This window comes from Nomascus leucogenys, chromosome 24 (assembly GCF_006542625.1).
Source record: "Nomascus leucogenys isolate Asia chromosome 24, Asia_NLE_v1, whole genome shotgun sequence".
Classification (NCBI taxonomy): domain Eukaryota; kingdom Metazoa; phylum Chordata; class Mammalia; order Primates; family Hylobatidae; genus Nomascus; species Nomascus leucogenys.
The window spans coordinates 23414430-23425150 of NC_044404.1; positions in this window are offsets into that span (position 1 = coordinate 23414430).

Here is a 10721-nt window from a genome sequence, read left to right on the forward strand (position 1 = left end):
ATCCCAGCACTTTGGGAGGCCGAGGCAGGCAGATTGCCTGAGGTCAGGAGTTCGAGACCAGTCTGGCCAACATGGTGAAACTCCGTCTCTACTAAAAATACACACACAAAAAAAATTAACTGGGTGCGGTGGCATGCACCTGTAATCCCAGCTACTCAGGAGGCTGAGGCAGGGGAATTGCTTGAAGCAGGGAGGTAGAGGTTGCAGTGAGCTGAGATCATGTCACTGCACTCGAGCCTGGGCAACAGAGTGAGACTCTGTCTCAAGAAAAAAAAAAATGGGTTGCTAAGGGAAGCTCCAGCTATACCCATAATTTCTGAAATTAGGTAACATAGTGCAGCCAGGCCCTTCTGCATCTCTTCCCTGTTACAGACCAAACCTGTTGTCTGAGCTGGTATATCAATGAATATACTTTTGCTTCTTATAACAATTATAGGGTCCAGTCATGGTGGCTTACGCCTGTAATCCCAGCACTTTGGGAGGCCGAGGTGGGCAGATGTCCTGAGCTTAGGAGTTTAAGACCAGCATGGGCAACACGGTGAAACCCCATTTCTACAAAAAATACAAAAATTATGGCTCACACCTGTAATCCCAGCACTTTGGGAGGCTGAGTCAGGTGGATCACCTGAGGTCAGGAGTTCGAGACCAGCTTAGCCAACATAGTAAAACCTCGTCTCTACAAAAAATTAGCTGGGCGTGGTGGCTCACACCTGTAGTTCCAGACACTTGGGAGGCTGAGGTGCAAGAATCACTTGAACCTGGGAGGTAGAGATTGCAGTGAGCCGAGATTGTGTCACTGCACTCCAGCGTGGGCGGCAGAGCAAGACTCTACCTAAAACAAAACAAAACAAACAAAAAATGAAGAAACAAAAAAAAAAAACTAGAATCATTTTTATTATTTTAAAACACTTTGCAAAATGGTGGAGTTCCAACTAAGATTGACCAGCACTTAAGCTGTTTGTCTTTCATTTATACCTCCTAAGATGATGATGCTTTTACAAAAATAAAATGCCATGTGGATGACTTGCAAATGGCTTATAGTTGGCTTACCTCAAGATCTTATTGCAGTGCCTGCCTTATCACTTTTTTTTAATAATTTTTTTTTGAGACGGAGTCTTGCTCTGTCACCTACGCTGGAGTGCAGTGGCGAAATCTAGGCTCACTACAACCTCCACCTCCCAGGTTCAAGCAATTCTCCTGCCTCAGCCTCCTGAGTAGCTGGGATTACAGGAACCCGCCATCATGCCCGGCTAATTTTTGTATTTTTGTAGAGATGGGGTTTCACCATGTTGGCCGTGCTGGTCTTGAACTCCTGACCTCAGGTGACCTGCCCTCCTTGGCCTCCCAAAGTGCTGGGATTACAGGCGTGAGCCACCATGCCCGGCTTCATCATCATTTTTCTAGCATTTTTTCTTCTGAAGGTTATCCTTGAGCTGGTCTATTGAATGCCCTTCTAGTTCTCAAATGTATCAAAGCCATTTTAAAATGAAAAGAAAGTGTATTTCCATTTTAGGGGCACTATTGCTACCATTTTTGAGCTCCTACTGTGTGTCGAGTGTTCCACATATGCTATTGCTGATCCTTACATGGAACCTGCAACCTCAGTAATATTATCCCATTTTATTGAGGAAATAGGCTTACAGAGATTGAAACGTTCGCTTAAAGGCACACCACACTCCTGAACCAAGACTCAAACATATGTCGTGTGTGTAACTCCAAAGCTACTTTACCAAGCAACTTTTCAATTATTGTCTCAGTGTTGGCAGATTCTTCTCTTGAAGGTACCAGTCAAGTAATCATATAGGTGGCCAGGAGTGGTGGCTCACGTCTATAATCCCAGCACTTTGGGAGGCTGAGGCAGGTGGATTGCTTGAGTGCAGGAGTTTGAGACCAGCCTGGGCAACATAGTGAAACCCCATCTCTACAAAAACTACAAAAAATTAGCTGGGTGTGGTGGCACACACCTGTAGCTCCAGCTACCTGGGAGGCTGAGGTGGGAGGATCACCTAGCCTGGGGAGGTCAAGGCTTCAGCAAGCCGCGTTTGCACCACTGCAATTGGCCCTGTCTCCAAAAAAAAAAAAAAAAATCGTCTGTTTGATCTGATGAATAGGTTAGAAAACACTAGTTAGGGACCAAAGCCAACTATGATATAAGATAACGAGTTCTCACATTTACCTTGTGTGGTTTGCAAATTGGCCTTATAACACAATTTAAACTTGTTCTGAGAAATGAACAGTGCAAGAATAAAATTGTAGCCTCACAAGGTCTCAACTTTGGAAAGCAACACCGCTTTGGGTAGATTTGTTAGAAAATAACATGTCTTGGCCAGGCGCAGTGGCTCACTCCTGTAATCCTCACACTTTGGGAGGCCTAGGAAGATGGATCTCATGAGGCCAGGAGTTAGAGACCAGCCTGGCCAACATGGTGAGACCCTGTCTCTGCTAAAAATGCAAAAATTAGCTGGGTGTGGTGGTGCCTGCCTGTAATCCCACCTGTAATCCAGTGATAGAGCAAAACTCTGTCTCAAAAATAAATAAATAAACAAATAAAAATAAGTCCTCTTAGGATTGTTAAATCCAATTTAACAGTGCTGAACACTCAGTCACAACATTCTCTCATTCCACAACAGTGGAATTCCCTGGCAACTCTTCACCAGGACTTTGGTGCACCCACTCACTGACAGTAAACTCTGCAGCCTTTTCTTTTAAGCCAGGGTCTCACTCTAGTCTGTTGCCCAGACTGGAGTGCAGTGGCACCATCATGGCTCACTGCAGCCTTTACCTCCTGGGCTCAAGTGATCCTCCTGCCTTGGTCTACCAAAGTGCTGGGATTACAGGCCTGAGCCTTTAAAAAGGCTGCAGGTGGCTGGGCGTGGTGACTCATGCCTGTAATCCCAGCACTTTGGGAGGTTGAGGTGGGAGGATCACTTGAGCCCAGGAATTCAAAGCTGCAATAAGCTTCGATTGTACCACTGCAGCCTGGGTGACAGAGTGAGTCCCTGTTTCAAAAGAAGGGTGGGGAAAGGGGGAAGGCAGAAAGAGGCAACAGCAACAGCTGCAGCCTAATTCCATCCACTGAATTCTAGAAGACTGTTGTACATAACTCCATGGAGTTCTCATTATTATCAGGCTTCCCTATAGACAGACGGAAGAGCTGCATGCTGCAAATCTTTGGTGGAGGTGTTGCTGTGAGGTTTTAACTAAAATCTGGTAGAAATCTAAGATAAGTATTATTACTCATATTCAAATATACAAGTTGAATATACAGTTCCACAAATCAGATTCTGCAGGAATTGTGAGTCCTGTTCCCAATATCAGTGTAGTGTCATGGAGTAATTATAGCATTCAGTATAACTTGCATATGTTTTGAAAATTCAATAAAACAATAAGAATTGGTTATAAATAGATTGTGGATATAACTAAATTCTCACTACCCTAAAGTTAAAATATCTATTAGAGGCTGGGCACGGTGGCTCACGCCTGTAATCCCAGCACTTTGGGAGGCTGAGGCGGGCGGATCACGAGGTCAGGAGATCCAGGCTAACACGGTGAAACCCCATCTCTACTAAAAATACAAAAAATTAGCCGGGCGTTGTGGCGGGTGCCTGTAGTCCCAGCTACTCAGGAGGCTGAGGCAGGAGAATGGCGAGAACTCAGGAGGTGGAGCTTGCAGTGAGCCAAGATCGCGCCTTGCGCCGCTGCACTCCAGCCTGGGCAACAGAGCGAGACTCCATCTCAAAAAAAAAAAAAAATCCATTCGAGGAAGGGGGCAAGTGCTCTCTAATTGTCATTAATAATAACAACACCTTGCACTTAACGGTTTTCCCCTGTAAATGAGTTTCAAGTACTGTATCTCATGAGATATCTCTGCTGCATTTGAACATCTTAAAATGTGCCGTGAACTTGGCTTGTGACCCTCCTCTCCTGGTTCTTCTCTGGACCCTGTAATACATCCTTGTAGGTCCTCTCCTCTGCCCATCATTATCTGTTGGTGTTCCCAGGACTTCATCCCTGACAACTGTTCTCACATTTTGCCACGGTCATCTCATTCACTTGCATGGTTTCACTACTACTACCATCTCCGTGCAGATACTAGCTATTCCCATTTCTTTTTTTTTTTTTTTCCTTGTATTTATTTTTAATACAGGGTCTTGTCACCCAGGCTGGAGTGCAATAGCACGATCTCTGCTCACTGCAACCTCTGTCCCCCAGGCTCAAGTGATCCTCTCACCTCACCCTCTCAAGTAGCTGGGACTACAGGCATGTGCCACCATGCCCGGCTAATTTTTCAAAAAAATTTTTTTGTAGAGATGGGGTTTTACCATGTTGTCCGGGGTGGTTTCAAACTCCTGGGCTCGAGCAACTCACCCTCCTTGGCCTTCCAAAGTGCTGAGATTACAGGTGTGAGCCACTGTGCCCGGCCTATTCCCTATTTCTTTTTCTTTTCTTTTTTTTTTAGCAAAATTTCACTCTTGCTGCCCAGGCTGGAGTGCAATGTGCAATGACCTGATCTCGGCTCACTGCAACCTTCGCCTCCCAGGTTCAAGCGATTCTCCTGCCTTAGCCTTCCAAGTAGCTGGGATTACAGGCATGTGCCACCATGCCCAGCTAATTTTGTATTCTTAGTAGAGACGGGGTTTCTTCAGGTTGGTCAGACTGGTCTCGAACTCCCGACCTCAAGTGATCCACCCGCCTCGGCCTCCCAAAGTGCTGGGATTACAGGCGTGAGCCACTGCTCCCGGCCTCCCATTTATTTATAGTACCACGTTTGGTCCTGAGCTCTGGATTCATATTTCCAACTGCCTGCTGGGCATATGAATATATGCTTGGATGTAACAGTTTCCTCAAACTAAATGACTAAAGATGATTTTTATCTCCGGCCGTGTGATCCCTTCCTCACTGAGCCCCACTCATAGGGACCCCCTGGTGGTGGTTTCTCCAGCATACCAACTGCTGCTTCAGCATCTTCACATTTGCTCTTCAATAAACTGAGTAGTTAGAACACTTACCCCAGATATCCTGACGTCTTAGTCAGAGATATGCTCAAATGCCACCTCTTTAGAGAGGTTTTCCATGACCACTTCCTCTAAAAGCTGTCTCTTTTGTCTTCATTACACTTGTTACCAGCTAACATTATATATGTCTTTGTTTATTGTCCCTATCCCCAGAAAACAGAAATTCAACAAGGGCAGAATCTTTGTCTCATTCGGTTTTATACCAGGCACATAAGTTGGTGCTCAATGAATTTTTAAAATATTTTTTATTTATTTTTATTTTTATTTATTTATTTTGAGACAGAGTCTCGCTCTGTCTCCCAGGCTGGAGGGCAGTGGTGCGATCTCGGCTCACTGCAACCTCCACCTCCCGGGTTCAAGTGACCCTCCCACCTCAGCCTCCCGAGTGGCTGGGACTACAGGCATGTGCTACCACGCCCAGCTAATTTTTTTGTAGTTTTAGTAGAGACGGGGTTTCACCATGTTTGTCAGGCTGGTCCCAAACTCCTGACCTCGTGATTCGCCCACCTTGGCCTCCCAAAGTGCTGGGATTACAGGCATGAGCCACTGCGCCTGGCTTTTTTTTTTTTTTTTTTCCCCTGTCACCCAGGCTGGAGTGCAGTGGCCCGATCTTGGCTCACTGCAACCTCCGCCCCCTAGGTTCAAGCGATTCTCCGGCCTCAGCCTCCCAAGTAGCTGGAATTATAGATGCCCACCACTGCACCCAGCTAATTTTTGTATTTTTAGTAGAGATGGGGTTTCACCATGATAGCCAGGCTGGTCTCGAACTCCTAACTTCAGGTGATCCACCTGCCTCAGCCTCCCAAAGTGATAGGATTACAGGCGTGAGCCAGAACGCCCGGCGGTGCTCAATGAATTTTTGTTAAATGACTTCATTCACTTGTAATCTTTTTCCCCAATCCCAGACTCCTCCTCTTTGCATGTTCTGGTTCCTTTAATAGCATACTCTGCCGAGTGCATTGGTTCATTCCTGTAATCCCAGCACTTTGGGAGGCTGATGCAGGAGGATCCCTAGAGCCCAGGAGTTCAAGACCAGCCTGGGCAACATAGGGAGACCCCGCCCTACAAATAATAAAAAACAAAATTAGCTGAGCATGGTGGTGCATGCCCATGGTCCTAGCTACTGGGAAGGTTGAGGTAAGAGGATCCCTTTAGCCCAGAAGGTTGAGACTGCAGTGAGCTGTGTTCGTGCCACTGCACTCCAGCCTAGGTGACAGAGTCTTTACCTCAGCTTTACCTGGGGGATCTTAGATGGGTCACATTACTTCTGGAAGCCTTCTTCCTCTTTCCAGAAGGCCTCACCAGATGCACTAATGACAGAATTTCTACAGTTCTTTTAATGAGTACCGGCCACGGGCAGTGGCTCACAGCCTGTAATCCCAGCACTTTGGGAGGCTGAGGTGAGCTGATAACTTGAGGCCAGGAGTTCGAGACCAGCCTGGCCAACATGGCGAAACCCCGTCTCTACTAAAAATACTGAAACAGCTGGGCGTGACGGCAGGCACCTGTAATCCCAGTTACTCGGGAGGCTGAGGCACATGAATCAGCTTGAACCTGGGAGGCGGAAGTTGCGGTGAGCCGAGATCACACCACTGCACTCCACCCTGGGTGACAGAGTGAGACTCTGTCTACCAAGAAAGAGTAGCTTGGTGTGGTGACAGTCAAAAATATGAAGGGAATAAAGTTTATGTATATTCTCCTTATTTTATTGTTGCCTGCTTATTCTATGCCAAACATTTGCTGGGGGTTGAAGACACAACGGTGAGCAAGACAGTGACTTCTTCAAAGATATCAAAGTTTAATGGAGGAGACAAAAAAGTAAGTAGGCAATTACAAAACAGGGATAAAGTGCTTTGATTGGGATAAACCCAGGGAAAACAGAAAAAGTTAACACCTGATCCAGTCTTACGGGATTGGGAAAGGTTTCCTAGAGCAAGTTAGGTATTAGACCTGAAGGCTGAGTAGGAGTTGGCCAGAAGAGTGGAGGGAGAGATGCAGCTTGGAGTGTGCAGGAAAGAGCAAGTGCAGGAAAAGAGAAGGGAACCAGAGCTGGGGAGAGCAGCAGAGGCCAGATCATGAATGACCTCCTCAGAAATCACACCAAAGGAGGTTCACTGTTTGCTGCTGGCAATGGGAAGCATGACAGGGCTTTACACAGAAGAGTGGCATAAAAGGATTTGCCTTTCAGAAATATTGTTCTAGCAGAAAGGGAGAACAGACTGACGGGAATCAAAATAGAAAAGAGGAGACTCATTAGGAGGTCGTTTCAGTAAGCGAGATATGGCCCAGTGATGGTCTGAATAATTGCTGCTAATATTTTGAGCCCCGTGATCTCATTTAGTCTTTGCAACTCTATGAGGTAGACATAATTACTCCCATTTGCGGATGGGGAATCCAAGGAACAGAAAAGCTAAATAATTGCCCAAAGTCACATGGTAAGTGGTGGCAGTAGAGAGAGCGAGGCAGAAGGATCTGAGAACTATTTAGGAGGTGGTATGGGCATGACTGGATACATAGTTATACAATATTTGTTACTGATTTGGGGAGGGTGGCTAAAGGAACGGGAGTTAAGTATGATATGCAAGTTTCTAGCTTGGATAAGTGGGCAATGACTGAGTTAGGAACAGGAGAAGCAGGCAGGGAGTAAGGGAAAATGTGGCAAGTTGAGTTCAGGGTTTGATTTCAAGATGTCTGGATAATTTCCTATTATAATTTTTTAACTTAGTTATTTTGTTCATGCTTTGATGGATAATTTCCAAGCAGAGCTGTCCAGAAGGCAGCTGCAGGGGCTGGTGTGAAACTCTGCCAGATTTTGGTGTCATCAGCCTCAATCTTTCCCAAAAGGAAAAATAAAACAAAACCACTTTTGGAGAAGCTGAAAATGATATAAACTTTGGGAATGAAGCATTTAGAAAAACAGATCATGCAATGGGATTTCCCACGGACCCATTTTAGGTCATTACAGGGTAATTGTCTCCCATTAATTCGGCTGTTTTTCACTAACGATCTTAACAGTCTTTCAGTTCTTGAAGTCTCCTATTGATAAGCAGGGCCTACATCTGCTACTCTACTGCAGAGGTGGGTATCTAACAACTGCTTCCCAAGAGTCAATTTCTCCCAGGGCTTGGGAACTCCTTTGGGAGCTACACTAACTTCTAAAACACCAGGGAACCACTTAACAAATTATCATTTCAGTGCACTCAGTGATATCCTAATGGCCTGGAAACACAGGCCTAACCTACCTCTAGGGTCTTAGAGAACAGTTCACACAGAAGGAAATTTGCTCAATAATAACAATGTCAAGATATTAACATATCAAATACTCTTAGAGGGAGGCTCTTGAGCTACACTTCTCCAGGTGAATTAGCATCTTCCCTTAACTTTCCTTCCCAGCAATGAAAAATGCTCAACATGCAGTAAGAAGAGTTTTTTTTGTTTTTGTTTTTGTTTTTTTGCTTTTGTTTTTAAGGGATGAGGTCTTGCTCTGCAGCCTCGAACTCAGCCTCAGCCTCCCAGGTAGTTGGGACTACAGGCACTTGCTACCTGGGACTACAGGCACTTGCTACCACGCCCGGCTAAGAGTTTACATGTATATATACTTCTGGCTGCTCTATAGACAGAGTAGGGTTCACTCATAGGCAGAATGGCCTAGAGTAGCTTAAATAATATTCTGGGGCCAGGTCTGGTGGCTCACATCTGCAAGCCATCACTTTAGGAGGCTGACTCGGAGCACTTGAGCCGCAGAGTTTGAGACCAGCCTCGGCAAAATATAGAGACCCCATCTCTAAAAAAATAGTAAGAATTAGCGGGGTGTAGTGGCACACACCTGTGGTCCCAGCTACTCAGGAGGCTGAGGTGGGGAGGATCACTTGGGCCTGGGGAGGTCCAGGCTACAATGAGCTGTGATCATGTCACTGCATTCCAGCCTGGGTGACAGAGCGAAACTCTGTCCCAAAAAAAACAAAAAAAAGTGGGTTTTTTTTGTTTTTTTTTTTTTTGGTAAAGTTTCTCTTCTTTGCAAGTCTTGGCTACAAAATTAAAAACGTTTCTTTGATATTTACATTTTCCCCCAATATAAAGCACTTCCATCCCTACCTTTGCCTAGGCTGGCTGTCCATTTAAAAAAAGATTTTATTGAGAGAAAATTACTTGTAAGTAATTTGAAAATTGTGGCCACACCCTGGTAATACCTAATTACAGCCTTAGGCAGACTGTACAACTGTGTCACGAATAGAGAACCTTTGTTTCTAAGAAGTATCTGTTCTAGGAACCCAATTCTAGTGTGGTAGAAACTGTTTTAGTTGTATTTTTGTTTGTTTTGTTTTGTTTTTTTTGAGACAGAGTCTCGCTCTGTTGCCCAGGCTGGAGTACAGTGGTGTGATCTCAGCTCACTGCAACCTCTGCCTCCCAGGTTCAAGCGACTCTCCTGCCTCAGCCTCCCAAGTAATGGGGATTACACGCGCATGCCACCACGCCCAGCTAATTTTTGTATTTTTACTGGAGATGGGGTTTCACCATATTGGCCACACTGGTCTCGAAATCCAGAACTTACGTGATCCACCCGCATTGACCTCCCAAAGTGCTGGGATTACAGGTGTGAGCCACCGCACCCAGACTTAGTATTCTTAATGAATTCTCCAAAATATCTCCTTAAAGCGACAAGACCTTCTCTCATTTTTCTTTTTGGATTTTTTTTTCCTTCCCCAAAGCTAATGAGTCACCCATATCAAATATTCCTATGTGGCTTCTGTCACCAGCATAACCTTCATAGAAAATTACTCAGGTTTTTTCATCTTCCCAAGATATGGCAATAACCAGAGGGCTCAAGATACTGTACTCCCAAATTCCTACAGAACATCTGTGTAAAATATCTGTACATCTGTACGGAATGCATCAGTGTAAAGACAATCATGCCCAATTTTAATGACTCTGATGAAATGCCATTAAACGAATCAGTGCTGGGTTACTAAAATAATTCTCAGGTTTGCTGACTTTAAAAATTATGCTTTTAATTATGGAATATTGTTAGAATAATACAAACACTAAGATAACTGTGACCAATACCATAAGGAAAACTGTTCTACATATTGATTTGTTCATTCACTCTCCACAACCATAGAAAACAGGCACAAACTGTTCACGGGATGTGCAAAGGCAGCCAGGAACCTGGGAGCAGAAGGCATGCAAAAAGCATTAGTGAAGGCAGTCTGATGCATAAGTTCTACACGAAGTTCAACACAGCAAACGGGCAAAAATTGGCAGAAAGAGGAGACAGCTGGTGTGGCCCTCGTCCTTTAAGTTTCCCAGCTAGATTGTTCATGTACGGAGATAGCTGGGTGCTTAGAAGCCTTGTTTTGAGCCCTTCACCTCTAAGAAGCCAAAAGCAGCAGCAGGAACTGGTTGGGGTGGGGCAAGAACAGTAGGGAAGGAAAAGGGGGTGAAATACAGTTAGGTCATGGAAATGCGGTCATCTATGGCCACTCCCAAGCTGATACCCAAAGTGGCTCACAGAAGCAACAGGAGAACTTTGACATTTATTAAAATCATCAGCAACATATATGGGAAAAGACATATTTGAGTTTAGTTACCAAGAACACGTGTCACCCGACAATTAAAATATGAATACCCACAGTCTGCTAGATTTTGTAAATAACAAAAAAACATGCTCCTTGCCTGAGTTTGTCCTTAAAAAGGAGTGGCGGCCGG